Source organism: Podarcis raffonei, chromosome 14 (genome assembly GCF_027172205.1).
Source record: "Podarcis raffonei isolate rPodRaf1 chromosome 14, rPodRaf1.pri, whole genome shotgun sequence".
NCBI lineage: Eukaryota > Metazoa > Chordata > Lepidosauria > Squamata > Lacertidae > Podarcis > Podarcis raffonei.
Window position 1 is genome coordinate 36,561,694 of NC_070615.1, and position 18,719 is coordinate 36,580,412.

General features: G+C 40.8%; 1 protein-coding gene across 13 annotated transcripts in view; it reads left to right on the plus strand.

Moving 5' to 3' along the window:
• Positions 1–18,719, plus strand: part of LOC128401994 (ankyrin repeat and fibronectin type-III domain-containing protein 1-like) — a 315,884-nt gene that overhangs the window by 223,470 nt on the left and 73,695 nt on the right. For 2 of the 13 annotated variants that reach the window (XM_053365692.1, XM_053365694.1), the window contains exon 1: positions 13,014–13,328. The exons of the other annotated variants lie outside the window; for them this stretch is intronic. The gene's annotated coding sequence lies outside the window, so the exon portion shown is untranslated. Of the gene's footprint in view, positions 1–13,013; positions 13,329–18,719 lie in introns of those variants that run through there. 13 annotated transcript variants of the gene reach the window in all.

Here is an 18,719-nt window from a genome sequence, read left to right on the forward strand (position 1 = left end):
TCTCTAGATGCCTCTTGTGACCTAGACACCAGGGAGCTTGCCTCTCAATTGGCTGCAGAAACATGCTCAGCATCCCAGTTTTTGAGCTTTCATGTGGGAGCCAATAGTCACACAGCGCTCATCCAGAAACTATCATTATCTGTCCCTTGCTTTTCTCGGTTTCTTTCAACTACAGCTCCCAGGATGCCTGAAGATATGCAGACATCCAAAGACAGTGGTTTCCTATAAACTTTTGGGGTTTCATGCTTTACAGGCAGGAATGTTTTTATTGCATCACAAATCCCCTTCTAGTCTCTCTACCTCTATGGCATTCCTTAGCCGTGGAAAGAAAACAGAGGTTCAAGCTATGGACATAATGAAGAAGAGAGGATGGGATGCTGAATGAATGCCACACACAGGCAGTTGTTCTTTGGGGTCAAGGCTTTCTCTCCCCTCCTTCCCTTCTTATCCTGAGGGTGCCTGGTGCCTTTCATAATAGGGCTTTCACATTTGGCAGAGTTCTGGAAACCCAACATTTCTCTTACTGGAGATTTACTGGAGAGAAGAACATATTTGAGTAAGCTGCATTTTCCTTTTGGTTACCTTCTCAGTGGACTTCAGAAACTGTTGTAATAGTACAAACATCATTTAAATTTGCAGTTACAAAAAAACAAACAAAAAGCCAACCCCCGCACACATTGTCTAAAGGAACTTCAAGAGAGGACACATGGAGCTGGCTTGCATTGCAGAGATATTTTTGCTCATTTTGAATCCTTAGAGGAATGAAATTTCTGGCAAACTTTTTAGCACTCATTTGAAGTTGAAACATAAGGAGGGAGTGAAAATGGCCTCCATGTTTCACTGATTCCTATGTATTATAGCAGTTTTTATAATAGCTCAATGTGTACATTTGAACACATCATTTAAAACAGCAGTAGCCTACTGCTGCTCCATTTTGAGCAGTACAATATTTTGCTTCTGTAATCACAAGTCCACTACAGCAAGGATTAAGCTTCTGCTCTCTTATGTTCCTTGGCATGTAGAAAGGGCACCCAACTGTTTTTTGCCCAAGAGGGCAGGAGTAATTACACTTGACTTCCAAACTGGCCGCACTGTCTGTCCAAGCGTTACAGAGTAAACTGCAATAAAGTACTGCTGGGTCTCCCACTATTAATTTAATACTGAAATATTGTCCTTCAAGTCAAAACCTTACAATGACTGGGCATATCCACCAGACGTTTTAGCAGTAAGCGAGTGGTAAATTCCAGCATGAATTAATTTACTTCTGCTGCCAGCTTTTCCTGAAAACCAGTGTAAAAATTAGGGAAATCTCAAGTGTAGTAGCTGATTTGGCATGCTCTTTAGTATATACAGTCCACCTATGTGACAGTGCATTAACTCCTTACTCTGACACATTCCTACTACCAATCAGCCACACCAATTATAACACTGAATTCCATTGAAAGGCCAACAGAAAGTGACTGTGTCTTATTCCGGGATTGTGGGTACTGGACCATACTCACTGGAGTTTACAACCAAATATATTTTTTAAGTTTGGAAAGGGGTTAGGTGGATGTCTTGCTTATTTTTGTTCTTTGATTAAATTGTGAAACTCTACTTAATTGTACTACATTGTAGTGAATGCCCAAGATCTTAGCCATCAGTTTTATCAAAGACATGAAACAATTTGTTACATTGGAACTGGACTGGTTTATGTTTTGCTGTTTGTTCTTGGTGGGAAAAGAGCTAAATCTAAAGCTGTTATTGCAAAGATTTTACAAACAGTGACTATTTTTAAAAGGACCTGAGCACAAAAGCACTACCCTGTTCTGCAGTTTTCAGAAACTGTTATTCAGAAGCCTTTCTGCCTCGGACGATGAAGACAGAGCATAACCATCATGACTAGTATTTATCTAACTACTTACTTACTTATTCATGCTATTAAATTTATATACCACCCTTCATCCAAACATCACAGGGTGGTTTGCAACATAAAGCACAAAAAGCAACATAACAGCAACACAAAATATAATGCACCCCCTTATAGCTTTCTCCATGAATTTGTCCAATCCTCTTTTAAAGCCATTTAAGTTTGTGGCCATCATTGCCTCCTTTGGCAGTGTGTTCCTTTGTTTAACTTGTACATGAAGTACTTTCTTTTATCTGTCCTCAATCTTCCAACAATCAGCTTCATTAGATTCAGCTTCCCAGTTCTCGTGTTATGAGAGGGGGGGACCTTTTACATTTCATCATCATCATCATCATCATCATCATCATCATCATTAAATTTGGATACCACTCTTCATCCATAGATGTCAGGGTGGTTCACAACATAAAAATACAAGGTAAAAACACAAAATTCATAATAAAAACCAAACAATAAGCACCCTTCCCCACCCCATCCCACAAACACATCTAAAAGGATATAGGATGTTAGTCAAGCAGAGGCCAAAGGCCTGGTTGAAGAAGAACGTTTTTGCCTAGTGCCTAAAGATATAGAATAAAGACACCAAGAAAACCTCCCTGGGGAAAGCATTCCACAAGCAGGGAGCTGCAGAAAAGGCTTGTTAAAACAACATTACATATAGTAATGGCCTTACCCGGCAGTACCTCTGCTACAGGTGACCCGATGTTGAAAGCGGCGCTGGTAGCAGAGGGACTCAGGAGCAACCTCAGTTTCACCTGCAATATAAACCCACATAAAGTCACCATTGTGATCTGCACCTCATGCTGGTCCTGGGTGATGTATTGATACATCTCCCAGGTCTACCCATGAGCAAAAACAGTAACATCCAGTATGATCATTACCTTTCCATGACATCATAACTCAAAAGAGCTTCATCATGCTTGTATAGGAAATAAAGAATTGGGGAAAGCATGGAACAAGTCTGACAGTGCTCTGAACTTGTTGCATGTGTGGTGTATTCTCAATTGGTTTCTTTTGCTTTTCTTATCCGGGTAAGTAGCACCTTTCTTCCCTATTCTGTCTCAATCCTTAGTTCACCCCATCTGTCCTTGTGTAAGAGGCCCTTCAAATTAGTCCCACTACCTTTCCACGCAGCCCCGTCCCATTCAAGGTTTCATTGTGTGCTGAATTATCAGATTTCCAGCTTTTTCAGTATGCTTGTCTCTTCTCTCATTCTTTTGTTTTATACATTATGCACAAGCAAGCACATGTTTCCTGGCACCTGCCTGGAATTCCAGATAGTGACTGATTATATCAGGCAGTGTGGTCCACTAAAGGATCTTGATGCACATCCAAAGAGGAAAACCATTGAGACTCTGTGGCTAAATCTGTGTAACCACATCACTGCTTTCCTGAACTTGGAAAATGCTGGCTGAGTTGCAGCCCAGAATAACAAAAGTTTTCCATTCCTGACAGGATCTTTGGAGGCTTGGCCTCCAAAACCAAGAACAGGCTCCAGTGCAAGTACTGGGCTCAGACTAAACAATAGAATAACTCCCCTAAAAAGATTGGAAATGTTTTAAGGCATGTGTTCTACCGCAGGTTAGATTTTAGAGACATCCAGCATGACAACTCCAGGATCTCAACCAGTAGAGCTGACGAAAAGAGAGGACTAGGAAGGGTAGCGACACTGTAAGTTGGGGACAGAGATAATCAGTGGAGCTGTGTGTGGGCTCTGGCCTGTAACAGGAAACTTGCTGGAGATGAGCTCTGAGTAACTAGATGATTTAATGACTAGCTGGTTTCACAGTGTTAGTCTCCAACACTGTGATGTTTGCTTACCAAGATTTTCCCACTGCATTTATGTATTGCATAGACAGGACACAAGAAACTAAAGCAGGGGTGCCAACTTCAATAAAATATTATGGGGGGGGGAGGTAAGCTTCGCCCCACATGACATGGCACATGCACACCATTTGAATGGCAATAACCATCAACTTGGGGGGGGGGACAGCCTAGGAGTTGGCTCCTAAGAACTAAGGCCACAGTCACTCTTTATATGTAAGGACTTTGACATTGTTTAAACAATTATGGCTTCCCCTACATAATTCTAGTTTGTTAGGGTGGTGAGAATTGTTAGGAGACCCCTTCCACCCCCTCAGAGCTCCAATTGGTTTAACAATCAACCAAGTGGTTTAACAATCAATCCCTCTTCTCTCTGAGAATTGTAGCTCTGTGAAGGGGAATAGGGTGTCCTAACAACTCTCAGAATGCTTAAGAAACTACAGCTCCCAGAATTATTTGGGGGAAGCCATGCCAGTTTAAACTGGTGTCATAGTGCTTAAAATGTGTGGTGCAAATGTGACCTAAGTCCCATGTAGTGCTCACTTTAGTGTTAAGGTTGTTCTAGAACACTTGCATTTCTTTATATGGCACTTCCAGTCTCTTCTAATTTGATCAAAAAGTTTTTCTAAGTTGTCAGACAGATCAGCAGAACTAGCATTTTCAATGCATTTGAAGATCTAAAGATTTTGTTGGAAGGATATGTTGGGGAAACCATATGTTGTATCTGGATGATTTGCTCTGAAAAAAACATTTAGGTCAGTGTATGCTGAGGAAAAGCCAGGGGTGTCCATGCCATCACACACACACACACACACACACACACACACACCAAGGACCCCACCCCCTCAAAAAAAATCAGCCTGAGGTAACTGTTCTATTATGTCTGTCATATTTTTTAGTTTTGGTAAAATAGATTGTAAATTGCCTTGAATGCATTGGCAGAAAGGCAGTGTATAAATAAGAAACTGTATTTTAATTTATTTTAATTTTAAAAGCCAATAAAATAGCCAATAAAATAGGTTAAAGGGTCAACCAAATGTATCCTGGGAGAATTTACTATATAAACATGCAGGGTTAAATTAAACTAAAACATACTCAGAGCAGATCCATTGAAGTCATGTGCGTTGATTTCAAGGGTCTGATCGGAGTATGACTTAGATATTGGGTAGCGAGCCCGTCACCCTCCAGATGTCATCAGACCCCAATACCCATCAGCCCTAGCTAGCATGGCCAATGGTCAGGGATGATGGGAATTGTAGTCCAGCAACATCTGGAGGGCCACAGGTCCCCCCCCCGACTTAGATGGATTTAATCCATAATCTCTATTTCATATATTTGTTGTCTTCCCTTATCAGCTGATAAATTCTTAGTATTTTTCTGATTTTGACAATGTGTATTGTAACAACAAGGCCTGTTTATTACAATTCCTTGAGTATAGTATTCTCAATATTGGGTCTAACCGCAAGAATAACTCTGACATATAACCATTTTGCAACAAAATGCTACGCGCAATAGAATCTCCATTATACAGAATAGAATAATTAAGTATTCCTTCTCTGTCCTCTATAGGATGTTGTATGTGTTTCAGTCACTTGGTATAAATTAATTAAAGTAATCCAGACATGGCCCAGAAATGCTGCTTACAAATATTTTTTAAATAAAAATAATAGTTATTCCGTGTTCCTCAGTACATTGTTGATCCTGGAACTCAAATTCCAACTTTATAAACATGCGAGTGACAGATAATGACTTATAAAAGACATCATTCAGTAATTAATGAAATATATGAGCAAATTCTTTTTTAGCTTTGCTTTTTTAACTTTGCCACTGATTTCAGAAGGGACCCACATCATCTGGCAGAATATTGAAACTTCGTGGCATGTTGTTCAATCTCTCTCTAGCTGCTGTTTATAGGGGGAAATGGTGCTGTCGGGGTGGGGGTAAAAGCAGTGATCTTCAGAAAAATGCCTAACAAGGCCAAAAGTCTGAACTACAATTATTCTTTTTCTAAAGTTCAGTGCATTATATCCAGCCCAGTCGTTCCTGGCTCACATTTGCATGAACTCTAGCATACACAATGGAAGCAGCATACGTTGCGCATTCCGGGGAGATGGGGAATGGAGCTAAATCATTAGGACTCTTTGGAGTTGCCAGTTATTCAGTTGGTTCCAGGTTTCCTGCTATAGCAGCTAACAGGCTCACTATCCTTTCTCGTTGCTTCTTATGTTTCTTGAGAAATGGGGTCTTGACAACAGACTATATATTCTTCAACAGAATAGACATGTTAATTGAGAAAATGTACCAAGTGGAAAATTTACACCAACAGGCACTGTTTGCTACTTCTCTTATCTTTATTTGGCTGCTCTGTGCTCTCCATATATGAGAGTTCTACATAATTTTTATTTCTATAATTTAATTTATATTTCCTAGTGCATACCACTCTTCTTTCAACCAAGTTGTTGCATTCTGTAACCCACATCACCCTGCATTTCATCCAGTATCAACCATCTTGGACCCCTACGATCAATAGGTGAGGCCTTGTTGATGACACTGCCGTTGGGGCTGCCTGGTTAGGGTTGATCTGTCACATGGTCTTTTTAGTGGCAGTTCCCTGTTTGTGGACTGCCCTCTCTACTGAGATGTATCTGCCTCCCTCAGTACTGATTTTCAGGAGAAATGTAAAATCATTCTCATTTACCAGGATGTTGTGGCTGAAAGGCATAGAGTTGCTGTTGTTGTTGTTTAGTCGTTTAGTCGTGTCCGACTCTTCGTGACCCCATGGACCAGAGCACGCCAGGCACTCCTGTCTTCCACTGCCTCCCGCAGTTTGGTCAGACTCATGTTTGTGTTTCCTAGCAACTCTTGAGATTATTGGTTGATAATATTTTTTGTTGGTTTATTAACAAAATGTTTCTATCATTTGGAAGGAAGGGTGGGGTATATAAATTATCTTCTTCACAACAACAACAGCAGCAGCAGCAACTGTAATTTGTGTTTACAACAACAGCAGTGATTTATGTTTCAAACAATGACAACAGTGATTTATGTTTCAAAGCAAAAATAAGTTTCATTATTGTGTTTCTCAAGCATTGTACAAAATCCTGGGCCAAAGTACAGAGCCAAAGTCTTTCCCCACCTTAGTCTTAATGTTCCAAGTTGTGTATCCTAGGTTAGATCTACTCATGCAGTGCAATGATTCTGTGGTGGTGCAGTCTTGAGCTGGTAGAATGAAGTATACTGCTTCAGTCTGCATGTAGGGAAATTTCTCTTCCCATATGTGTATACCATTTGTGTGTTTAATACACTGTAGAAGTTGTTTGAGTGTTAAAACAACAGCCACCTCAAAGCATTTTACAAAAAGAATAAAACAATGAAACTATTGGTAAAAGCTGTTAAAAACAATTTTTAAAGCATTCAGAAACAATAAAAATGAGCAATAAGCTAAAAAGCTGATTACAACACATGTCAGCTTTCAACTATTTTACTTGCTTTGTTTACCCATGTCCTGAGATAACCACCAGAGGTGCTTCTCTGTGTTCTCCTGCAGGCAGAAATAAGGTGGGTAGTCACAAGAGAAATAACCTTAGCAATATGGACAAATAGGGCAGCAAAAAGATGGCAAAAAGTCTGGTGCTCAGGTACCTTCTGGCAGAGTCTAGGTGGTAAACAGTGGTCCAGCAATACAGCTCCCACTTGTGTGCAGTTGACTCATGTGCGGCCACATATACATGCAGAACCAGGAAATAATTAAATAATTTAGTTCATACCAGGAAACTGAGGAAGAGAGCTGGAGAATCTTCATAGCTCTTGAAGAGACCCTCCCAGGAGCCCAAAGAGAACTTCAGTGAGGGCGGAGAAGAGACTGGAGGCGCAGGGGGCTTTGTTTAGGCTGCTCAACCTCCCCGCCTAACAGCTGGTGCATGCTGTAGCACAGAAGCAGCAGCTGCTTTTCCATACATCCTCCAGCCTCCAGCCAGCCCCAGAGCTTCAGTTTTAGATGTTGGATATTTTTAGATACAGTATTTTGGTCTGGACTGGAGAGAGAGTGGCAGAAAGGGCATTTAAAAGGTGTTAAGAAGGTGCTCCCCGCTTACACGATTTTCACTTATGTGAGTGGGGCACCGGAACGTAACCCCTGCGCAAGTGGGGAGCTGCCTGTAATTCAGGAAATGCTAGTATTCTACTTCTTTCTTACTTTTTTAGCATTCAGTGTTGTTAAAGGTGTTATATTTTTCAACCTGGCACCGTGGGCTATATCTTGATGTTCAGTGCTATTTTCCAATTATCAGCGAGAGAAACCTTTGTAAAAGGTTGTCTTCATAGAGCTGTTTGGTTAGCTTTCTGTTAAATGGGTAGATACAAACATATTTCCTCAACAATGAGAAAACGGAGCTGGCAACAACACAATAGTAGCTTACAGTCAGTCCCACGACATTCCTCTATTTCTCTGAAATGTGCGAACCTTCAAACATTCCAGAGTGTTCTAGACAGCAGTGGGTACAACTCATCTGATCTCAGATAAAATAAAATAAATGAACAGGAATATTCATATTCACATCACAAATTTCTGTCTTGTTTGTTTTCCAAGGCTGTCCCCATTTTAAAAGCCAATTTAACTGCAACATGATGTTTGGGTTGCTTTTTTCTGGTGTCAGAATGACAATCTGCCATTGTTTCCTACAACTATATGAAATATTACAAATATTGATTAAAAAAACTCTCATATATTTTTGTTTGCAAAATTTTGTTCCAAAACCATCAGAGATTATGATGAGTATTTTTGCGCTACAAAACTAGCTAGAACTTTGGGGCTGGCTTCAGGTTGAACTGTTTTTTGTTTTTTAAGTGTAGCTTGCTTTGGAAGCCAATTTCCTATCCTTTTTTGCATTTAACTATTGGAACACTTGCTTTGCATGTTTAAGGTCACAAGTTTCAATTCTCAGCACTTAAGGAACCAAAAGATGAGACATGAGAAAGACCTCTCTGCCTAAGTCCTTGTATAGCTGCCATTGTGTCAGAGCAGACACAATTAACAAGAGCCTGATTTAGTAGAAGACATCATATTTTCACATATTAAAGTTGAATTTCCCCCTTGGTTAAAACCAGCTTGCCAGTAAGTATCAAGAACTTCTCCAATACCTTTGTTAGGTTCCCCATGAGCAGCACAGCAACCCACAGCAACCTACCCCCCTTGGCTGTGCTTTAGGATTCTGTGCCTGCACTTAAAAATAGACCATATCCACAGGGCTGTTAATTGTAACTCTCTGTTAAAGGAGTAATTTTGCTGATAGGTAGGGCTGGACCTTGGGACTGAATTTCACAGCTCCTCGAATGACTAGCTAGAGAGTGGTAGAAAATATGTGCAGGGGCAAAAATGCCCAGTATCAGTGCCTAGCTAATGGGCCTGATGCTGGTCACCACTATTATTTATTCCTTATTATCCAGGGGCCAGGCACCCAGGCATATATACCGTTACAGATGCTCAGCTCATTTTATTATTTCCTCTTTTTTTAAAAAACAACATTTTCTACGTAAAAATGGTGTTTATTTCAAAATACAGTAAATGTGTTTACCATCAGGACAGAGCCCGTTCAAAATGATTTTAAATGAGTTTAAGGGAATTTAAAATGTGAAAAATGAAAAACCAGGACACCCCAAAAATGCCCCCCAAAGTGATTTTTCATTTGACTTGCCTAAGATCCAGGACAAAGTGCCGCCTTTTGGAAATTCTCCCTGGATATAAATTCCGCCTTTGAAATCCCGATAATATCTGGGAAAATCTGGATGTATTGCAGCCCTATTTGTTCCTTTTAAAATTGGCATTAGCAAGCATTTTTGTCCTCTTTGCATGAGGAATATAGAAGCAGTTGTAAAACATAGTATTGGGATGGTGGAGAAGAGAAATACATGCCCATAAGTCCAGTAAGTTCACAGTTTAAAATTACCTGGCTACACCAGGTGCAGTACCTGTGTGTATTCTTGCAACATCTAACTCCTGCTGTTTCTGGAACGCTGAAGGGGTGTCTGCATTGCAGTGTATTCTAGTTATACATTATGAAGTTTTGATTCACATTGTCCACAGTGAATTTTCCATATATCTTCAAATATATTTCCCATCTCTAATCCAGGGACACTGGTGGCGCTGTGGTCTAAACCATTGAGCCTCTTGGGCTTGCCAATCAGAAGGTCAGCAGTTTGAATCTGTGTGACGGGGTGAGCTCCCGTTGCTCTGTTCAAGCTCCAGCCAATTTATCAGTTCAAAAGCATACTAGTGCAAGTGGATAAATAGGTACCACTGTGGCGGGAAGGTAAATGCATTTCCATGCACTTTGGCTTTCATCACACTGTTCTGTTTTGCCAGAAGTATTTCAGAAGCGATTTAGTCATGCTGGCCACATAACCCGTAAAGCTGCCTGTGGACAAACACAGGCTCCCTCCCTGAAAAGCGAGATAAGTGCTGCACCCCATAGTTGCCTTTGACTGGACTTAACCATCCAGGGGTCCTTTACCTTTACATTTTTAGCCCATCTCAAATTAGGGTTGGTGCTGATATTTGCTAAAATTGAAATAGAACCATGAAGCTTAAACAACGTTCTCTTCCAAAATGCACTCTTTCAAGTTCACCCCATATGCAGAACAATCCTCCCTGCTACACACAGATAAGCCAACACAAATTTTGGCTCAAAACCTGATTGATCCAGCATCTTGTACATTTATCCTCAGTATTCTCTGCACTAGACCAATTTCTGCCATTATTTTGTGAAAATGAAATTTATGTTTCTGGTGGAGGATCTGCAGAAGAAGCTGATGCTGCTACTATTTTACACTTACTGTTTTTGCTGCTTCCTACTTCTCTAAGGAGCTTTCAGGATGGGCCCATCACATTGGCTATGCATGTTGGCAGAAAACTTTAGTATGCTCAGTGTTTGGTAATGCACGGTGACTTCTCCATCGCTCTCAGTCACAGTTTCATCAGAGTTTCTTTCAGATGCCAAGTATTTAAAGTGAAGGTAGTATATTGGTCAAGATTGTCATCTGGGAGTGATCAAATATACTCTCAGCTCTAAGTGTTATTACTTAGACAAGTCACTGTCTATCAAGTCCTATGCACATAACATAACTGTGTCTAATGAGCATCCATATGGGAGAGAGGTGAAAACATACTAATGCTGTAGTTGGGTCCTGCATTGCATTATGAAAGTTAGATAACTTCCAAGTCCCCTTCCAACTCTCTGATTCTGTGTTATAGATTCCTAAAACTACTGATTTACAGGTTAATAGCATAGTGAATGCATTGGTGTAGATACAGTTTAATCTCAGTTTGTCATGCTATATGGCAAGCATTACAATGCAATGAATAGAGACATGTGCAAGCAGATCTGAAGGCGGGGAAGTGCAGTCTGAGCTCAACATAAATTGTAAGGATCAGATTTGTTTGATGTAAGTATGCACTAGTGCCACAGGTGCACAGTAGAAATAAAAGCACATGGCTTACGGGCCTATCCACAGTGAGCCTGCAAGCATCTGGGGGAGGGGGACCGACCCATGGAGTCTAGCAATAGAGATTCAAAGAGGCCAAAGCACTGTAGGGTAAAACACATGTGCCAAATACTTTTGGAGAGAGTTAACAAGTACAGTGGTACCTCGGGTTAAGTACTTAATTCGTTCCAGAGGTCCGTTCTTAACCTAAAACTGTTCTTAACCTGAAGCACCACTTTAACTAATGGGGCTTCCTGCTTCTGCCGCACCGCCAAAGCACAATTTCTGTTCTTATCCTGAAGCAAAGTTCTTAACCTGAAGCACTATTTCTGGGTTAGAGGAGTCTGTAACCTGAAGCGTATGTAACCTGAAGCGTATGTAACCCGAGGTACCACTGTATGGGTGTTCCTATACATAAAACCTCTGAGCCAAAGTAAGTGAGCTAGAGTGCTTGATCTTAGAGGAAAGCATAGATATAGTGGGTGGAAGGGAAGCTTGAGGGAATGGAGAAAACCAGTGGGAGACAGTTCTCTCTGGATACGTACTCTATAGGAAGGACAGAGAAGGTTATAAGGAAAGTGTTATGGCTCCATACATCAAAGAGGAAATAGAGCTCAACAAGTTAGAAATCCCAAATGGGGCAGAATTACTGTGGCTTGTGTCTACGGAGTAATTTAGTACCGGGGACTCACTATCACCCCTCCCTGACCAAAACGCCCAGGGTGATATCGAGGTTGAAAATGAGTGATATCGACATGAACAATGAAATCAAGGTGGTATCCAATTATCACTAGAGATAAGAAGGTTGGCGGTTCGAATCCCCACGACGGGGTGAGCTCCCGTTGCTCGGTCCCTGCTCCTGCCTACCTAGCAGTTTGAAAGCATGTCAAAGTGCAAGTAGATAAATAGGTATCGCTCCAGCAGGAAGGTAAACAGCGTTTCTGGGTGCTGCTCTGGTTCGCCAGAAGCAGCTTAGTCATGCTGGCCACATGACCCGGAAGCTGTACGCCAACTCCCTCGGCCAATAAAGTGAGATGAGCGCCGCAACCCCAGAGTTGGCCACGACTGGACCTAATGGTCAGGGGTCCCTTTATCTTTATGTAGTTTTCTACCAACTTTTCCCACTTGTAAAATCTATGAGCCAATGATTAGTAACTAGTCTTCATAGCTAGGGAAGTTTTAAGAAACTGAATAGCTTCAAGTTATCTCTAGTGATAATGGGTTATAGCCATGTTACCCAGGAAGCTGGTCCCATGTTGCCCTCTCTGTGTCTCCCTCCCAACACAGGTCCCCTCCCCATATTGTTTCTCACAGTTGCACAACAAAATATAGAAGCTGAGACTAGGGCACTGGTGCCCAGGACCTGCAAATGAGTGAGACAGTTTACACTCCCAGTACATCACATCAGGGAATGGGATTGATTTAGTTGATAATTTAAGCAAAACTCGATTGTAGCTTCATTTGAATGATACTGAAATTGTTTGAGAAGTTAAGATGAAGCTGCTTTTACCTTACAGACCCATCCTGAAATGATGAAGTATGGGTTGCTGTTGACTCTACAACTCCCTGCTGCCTCTTTCTCTCACCACCACCACCCTCTTTTTTAAAATCCCTGTACAATGACTTGTTATGTAAAACACCAGTGTGTGTGTGTGTGTGTGTGTGTGTGTGTGTGTGTGAGAGAGAGAGAGAGAGAGAGAGAGAGATTCTTTAGTGTTGGAATCTGAGTCACATGGGGCTGTTTTATTCCCCCCTCTGCTAATCTCGTTTCTATAGAAACAAGATTGGGGGGGAAACGACAAGCGGAGAAAGGAGAGAGAGAGAGAGAGAGAGAAGAGAATTAAGGTGATGGGAGAGGAAAATAAGGGTGGCAAATGAAGAGGAAGGTCTTGTTTTGGTGGGTGGGGTTGAAACGTAGCCAGAACAGGCTGTTAGGGAAAACTGGCAGCCCCTGAATGGGAATTTTGGCCAGCAGTAGTTCAGTTTAGGTTATTGTCTATGATGGAACGTGTGCATGTGTGCATCTTGGAGAGAAGGTGTTTCAAAATATTTCCTGAAGTGAATTCATCATCCTGAGCAGGAGGCATCAGAAAAAGAACAAGCCCCAAGTATTTAGCAGGTGAGTGAGAAAGCAGCAGTACCGGTGGGGGACTTAGGGAGGAAAGCTAAAGTGACACCCATTCTAGCCATATTTTTGGCACTCTTTCCCTACTGATGGCGCAGCCAGCTGGCAAGGGGTCTCATTCCCCAGGATGTTGATTGGTTGATTCTCTTTCCCACCCCACTTCCAACCCACCAAAGCTCTGAGCACATTAGCTTAGGGATGAGGGACAGAATATTGTGATTTACCTGCAGTTTGTCTTACTACTTAGATATGTGCATGTATGATGCCACTCCTGGCCATCCAGTTGTGTGACAGGGTTCTAGCTTAGATAAATTTACATTGTGTTTGTTTCTTGATAGGTTGATTTGAAGGGGGGAATAGCATCTTTGCATTCAGTTAACTAATTTCCTGTACAAATCCTGAAGAACTTCAATTCACCCACCCAAAAGGCTTCTGATCCATATGGCTGTGTTTCAGCAACTTGATATTATTGCCTGCATCCATCTATGTCAGGAGTAACCAATGTGATGCACTCCAGATGATGTTGGGCTACAACTCCCTCATCCCTGACTATTAGCCATGATGACTGAAGCTGTTTGGAGTTGCAGTCCAACAACATCTGGAGAGCACCACAATGGCTACTCCTGATTTATCTCTACAAGCCATGGTAAGCAAGGTTCCCCTGGGCTGGTGATGAATGCAGTCAACAGCACCCACAGCAATTTGTCTCTCAGTATTACTGTCATGCAGATTGCTAAGTGCTTTAGCTAGAGGTGTATGTGCCATAGGTACCCCTCATGCCTAAAAAGGACTCTATTTTTTGAGTACAGGCAGTAGAGAGGTCCTTCAGAATTTGCTTGTTGCATGTGCACTTTTCAAAACTCCTTTATAAGTACATAAGCCCACCCTTGGGACTTATAGTCTACTCTAAGAATTACATTCATGCATCCTGATCCTTCCAGTTTTCATTGCATAAGCACATCTCAACTCCAGAGCTGTAGTGTTATGTGCAGAATGGTGTCCATGTATAAGTATACAACAGTGGCTTGCTTTGTGCATCTTTTACATACAGATGACTTAAGCTAATATGTAATAATGGCACAGATGAATGCATAACTTCATAAGCTAGTTGCTGTGTATTACCTTCCTGACACATAGCCTTTTTTTAGCCGATTCATGATTTATAGAGCAGCCTAATGATAGACCCTGGTATGTCATCTGTAGGATTTTTAATGTGTTCTTTCACCAGAGGAATGTGTTCAATTAGTGTGATTTTATTGTGAGTTTTGTGACTTTGGATTCCTTAGCTTCTGTTTTTTGTAATAAAAGGAGTTATCAGTCCTTACAGCTGTTTTCGTTGTGTGATGGATTTACGTGTTGTATAACTTTGGAAGTGAAGCGGTACCAAGGTAGTAACTTAAATATAATGTACATATAAAAATTCCTGGAGTGGGAATATGGGAAGACACTGGCTTGTGGTTCCTTGATGTTTGGGGATAACAACTCTGATTTCTTAGAGTGGAAGATTTCATTTTCCATTTGTGATACTCACTTCAGCTGGATAGAACTACAGGGTTCTCTGAAATAATAAATCTCTGTTCATCCTAATAAAATCAAAAGTGTTATAACTCTGGATATGAGAGATAATTTCCATTGCCTTCTACATATATAAATTAGGAGAATATTAGGGCCTATATGTTGTCTTGTTTTGAGAGATGAGCAAATGGAAAAATAAATGCAGCATGATGGACCAGCCCTTGCTAGTACAAATACAATATGATCTTTAGGTAGAAGGAGATTGCATGCTGCTCCATAATAATGCATGCCCTACTTCAGAAGTGATATTCTGAAGCACAGCCTTCTTGGTTGTGGTGCCTTGGCTCCTTTTACTTTTTAAGGTGTTATAGAAAAGATGCTTTATTTTCTTTTGCTCCAAGTGAAACCTAGTTTTCTTAAAATAAAATTTCCAAGCTGCCACTGAATTTATTCTAAAGCAAAATTGAGGCCAATTAGGAGAATTCTGCTCAGGTGAAACAACTATAGTAATTATAAAGAAAGCTGAAGATAACTTTACTGAAATTAAGAAAATTTATCAGGGCTTCATATGTCTTTACTAATAGTTAGCTAGGGTAGGTGATGGTTGTTTTGACCCTGGGAAATGCAAAAATCATTATATATTGGTTTGATTTCTGAGGATAGGGTTTTCACATTACACAATATTTTTACATCAGGCTGAATGAAAGGGGAACTAATTCTCAGCTGAACTTCCTTCCTGAAAGAAGAGTCCTTTAAAAATGTTAATGCTTATAATGGCATACCTGCAAAAAAGGTGTGCCTGCATATCTGCTACCTGAGCATGCACTGTACACCCATGGCAATATTTTGATGTATCTCAGGAGGACATTTCTGCCTAGGACTGGCTGTGCTCACAAGTAGTTAGGAAGCTTGACAAACTCGTTGCATTTGACCTCATCAACCAACTTGTAGGACATTGTTCTAAAGTATTTCGTGCGTTTGTTTTGCTGACAGGGTGTATCAGATACACACGAATGTTCCTTAAGAGATAACCACGCTACTTTCCCCATTTGATAGAGGCACATAACTGAACGTTTGTTCCAGAGCAACTTTAAGTCATCCAGTTACCTGAATTCAGGGCTTGTGTATGCTTCGATTCTGTAGGAGCACAGAAAAGCTGCACAATGTGGAACTGATTGTAGAATTTGGCTTTCTGAAAGTTAGGCTTTTGTTTTAAAGCAGTGTGGGGCTTTCTAGTCCTTAAGGTTTGCTTCAGAATGCATGAGCAATGCATGGTGAAATGTCAGAAGCTGGAGGAACTACTGAACAATATTTCCAGTGTAAATTCACTGCCTTGTACTGCCCCTTTCTGCTATCTGTGACTCACAGAAGCAGAATAAATAATCTGAAGCAAGTGAAATGTCAGTTACAGTGTAAGGTTACTGAAACTATACAAAACTCTTTGTAAATAAATGGCCACAGCTTACTAACAGGCCCTCCTCGGTATAATTTTAAAGGTAGCAAGGCATGGTTTGAATGCACATGATGTAGCTGAACTAAGGAGATCTGTGTTTTATGTATTTTTTATCGATTCAGTCCTTAAAATTTCTATCCCATTCTTATTCCCAAAGGAGTCCAGGGTAGCACACAATAAAACAGCCCAAGAATACACATTTTTAAAAACAAAACAAAATTAGGAAAAACAAGCTGAGCTTGAACCCTGGCAAGACGTAGGCATTCTGGGTGAGAAGCTGTCTTGTCTGAGAAATTTGTCAGTTGCCTATCCTGGATGTGGTTGCACTCCTCCTGAATGAGCAAGTTTGTAGTCTAAGGGTACTTCTAGATTCAGCTGTCACTGAAGGTTCGGGTAGTGAGAGCATTTTAACAACTATGACTGGTTTGATAGCTATGGCCATTCCTGGATAGGGGGAGCCTTGTCACAACAGTTGAGACACTAGTTGCTTCAAGACTGGAATACTGCAATGCTCTCTATGTGGGGCTTCCTTCGTGCTTGAACTAGAAGCTGCAGTTAGTGCAGAATGCTGCAACATGATTGCTGACAGGAGTGAGGCCTTGTCAGCATAACACCTGCACTTAGAGATCTGCACTGGTTGCTGATTTGCTACCAGGCCAGGTTCAGGGTGTTACTATTAGCATATAAAGCACTTACCAACTTGAGACTTGTGTACCTCTGAGACCATCTTACCCCACATGTGCCCACTCAACCGCTTCCATTGGCAGAATTGGCACTACAAGAGGCGCCACATAATACACATTTTGCATTTGTATGAACCCAGTAATTTAGTGTGACAGCACCTACACTTTGGAACTCCTTGCCTATTGATATAAAGCAGGCACCGTCACTGTACTCTTCTTGCCTCCTAAAAGCATTTGTGTTTAGATAAGTCTACCCAGATGAAAATTGAGGTAATTTTAATCTGTTTTAGTATTTTAATTGTACATGCTTCTAAGTATGGCATAACTTTTTCTTGATTTTATTGTTTTACCTTTTTGAAATCTGCTTTGAGGTTTTTAACAATCAAGCAGCGTACAATTTTTAAATAAATAAATAAATAAATAAATAAATAAATAAATAAATAATAAAACAAAAACAATTAAATATTCTCATAGGTAATAAGTTTAAGGTTATTTGGGACGGTATATTTCAGTGATCAAATGCCTGGGTGAACAGGAATGTTTTAAAATTCATTCTGAATGTTAACAAAGGGGGAGAGATGTTGCCGGGAAGGGTATTCCATAAATAGGGAACTGCCATAAAAAAAGACTTGTTGTGCAGCACCAAGGGCTTATACAGACTTCTGGTTGTCCCTCTGCTTTCCCCCAGGGAAACCTGATCTTTGCCAGTGAATTGGAGCAAATATGGATTGGGTTTTCCATGGATTGATGTTTGCTCTGACTCAGCACTAAAGAGTGGGTTTTCCTAGGGAAAGTGGCAGGTCAAATAGAAAACCACTCAGACCTCGGCCTAGAAAGCAATGGCAAGCTGAAAACCGCCTGGACCAATGCTTTCTAGGCATGAGACAAGTGGAAATATGGATGAGCACCAACTGTGCGGCGCCCAGTGGCAGTACCAACACATGGTCCCATCAGGATACCCCACTCACCAATCTAGGAATTGCATTCTGCCCTAACTGCAACTTTTAGACTGTCTTCAGGTGCAGCCCCATGTAGAGCACATTGCTGTAGTCTGTGCTGGAGGTCACTGGTGAATGATATTGTAAGTTTCTGCAAATTCTCTGTACACTGTTTTCAGTTCCATGGAAGAAAGGCAGCAGTAAAATAAATATGTAAAGGATCACAGGATCACAGAATTGTAAGTGGCAAGGGACCCACTTAAAAGGTATCTAGTCCATAACTTGCGCTCTTAATTAAAAGCCAGTATTCCAAAGCTCCTGAAACAACCAAGTGAATGCTGTTTGCCAAAATGTCTTGCTATTAAAAGATGTACTTTGTGATGCTAAATGCTAAGGCTAGGTGAAATTCCCCACCCAACCCCCATACTTGTTTGGCTCAGCATTATTAAATATGTATCTTTAGTAAGCTCTGTTTAAATCAGTGCAACTTACTTCCACAATGTAAATATTATAACATCAGGGTAGTTTTGTGGAACTATGAATAACTAGTGTTTCAAAGTTGGCATAACACGGGTACGAAGATGTTTCTTTGACTCTCTTTCCTATTTTTCTGTTCACAAATAAAGGTTTGAAGAATACTTGGAACAAAGGAAATTGACTTCTTTTTAAATGGAGAACAACTACCTTTTGGCTTTCATCTTACTGGTTTACTTCATCGTTTTGATTGCTTTGCTTACACACTTCCTGTTACAGTATAAGGATGTACTAGTATAGTGGTACCTTGGTTCTTGAACAG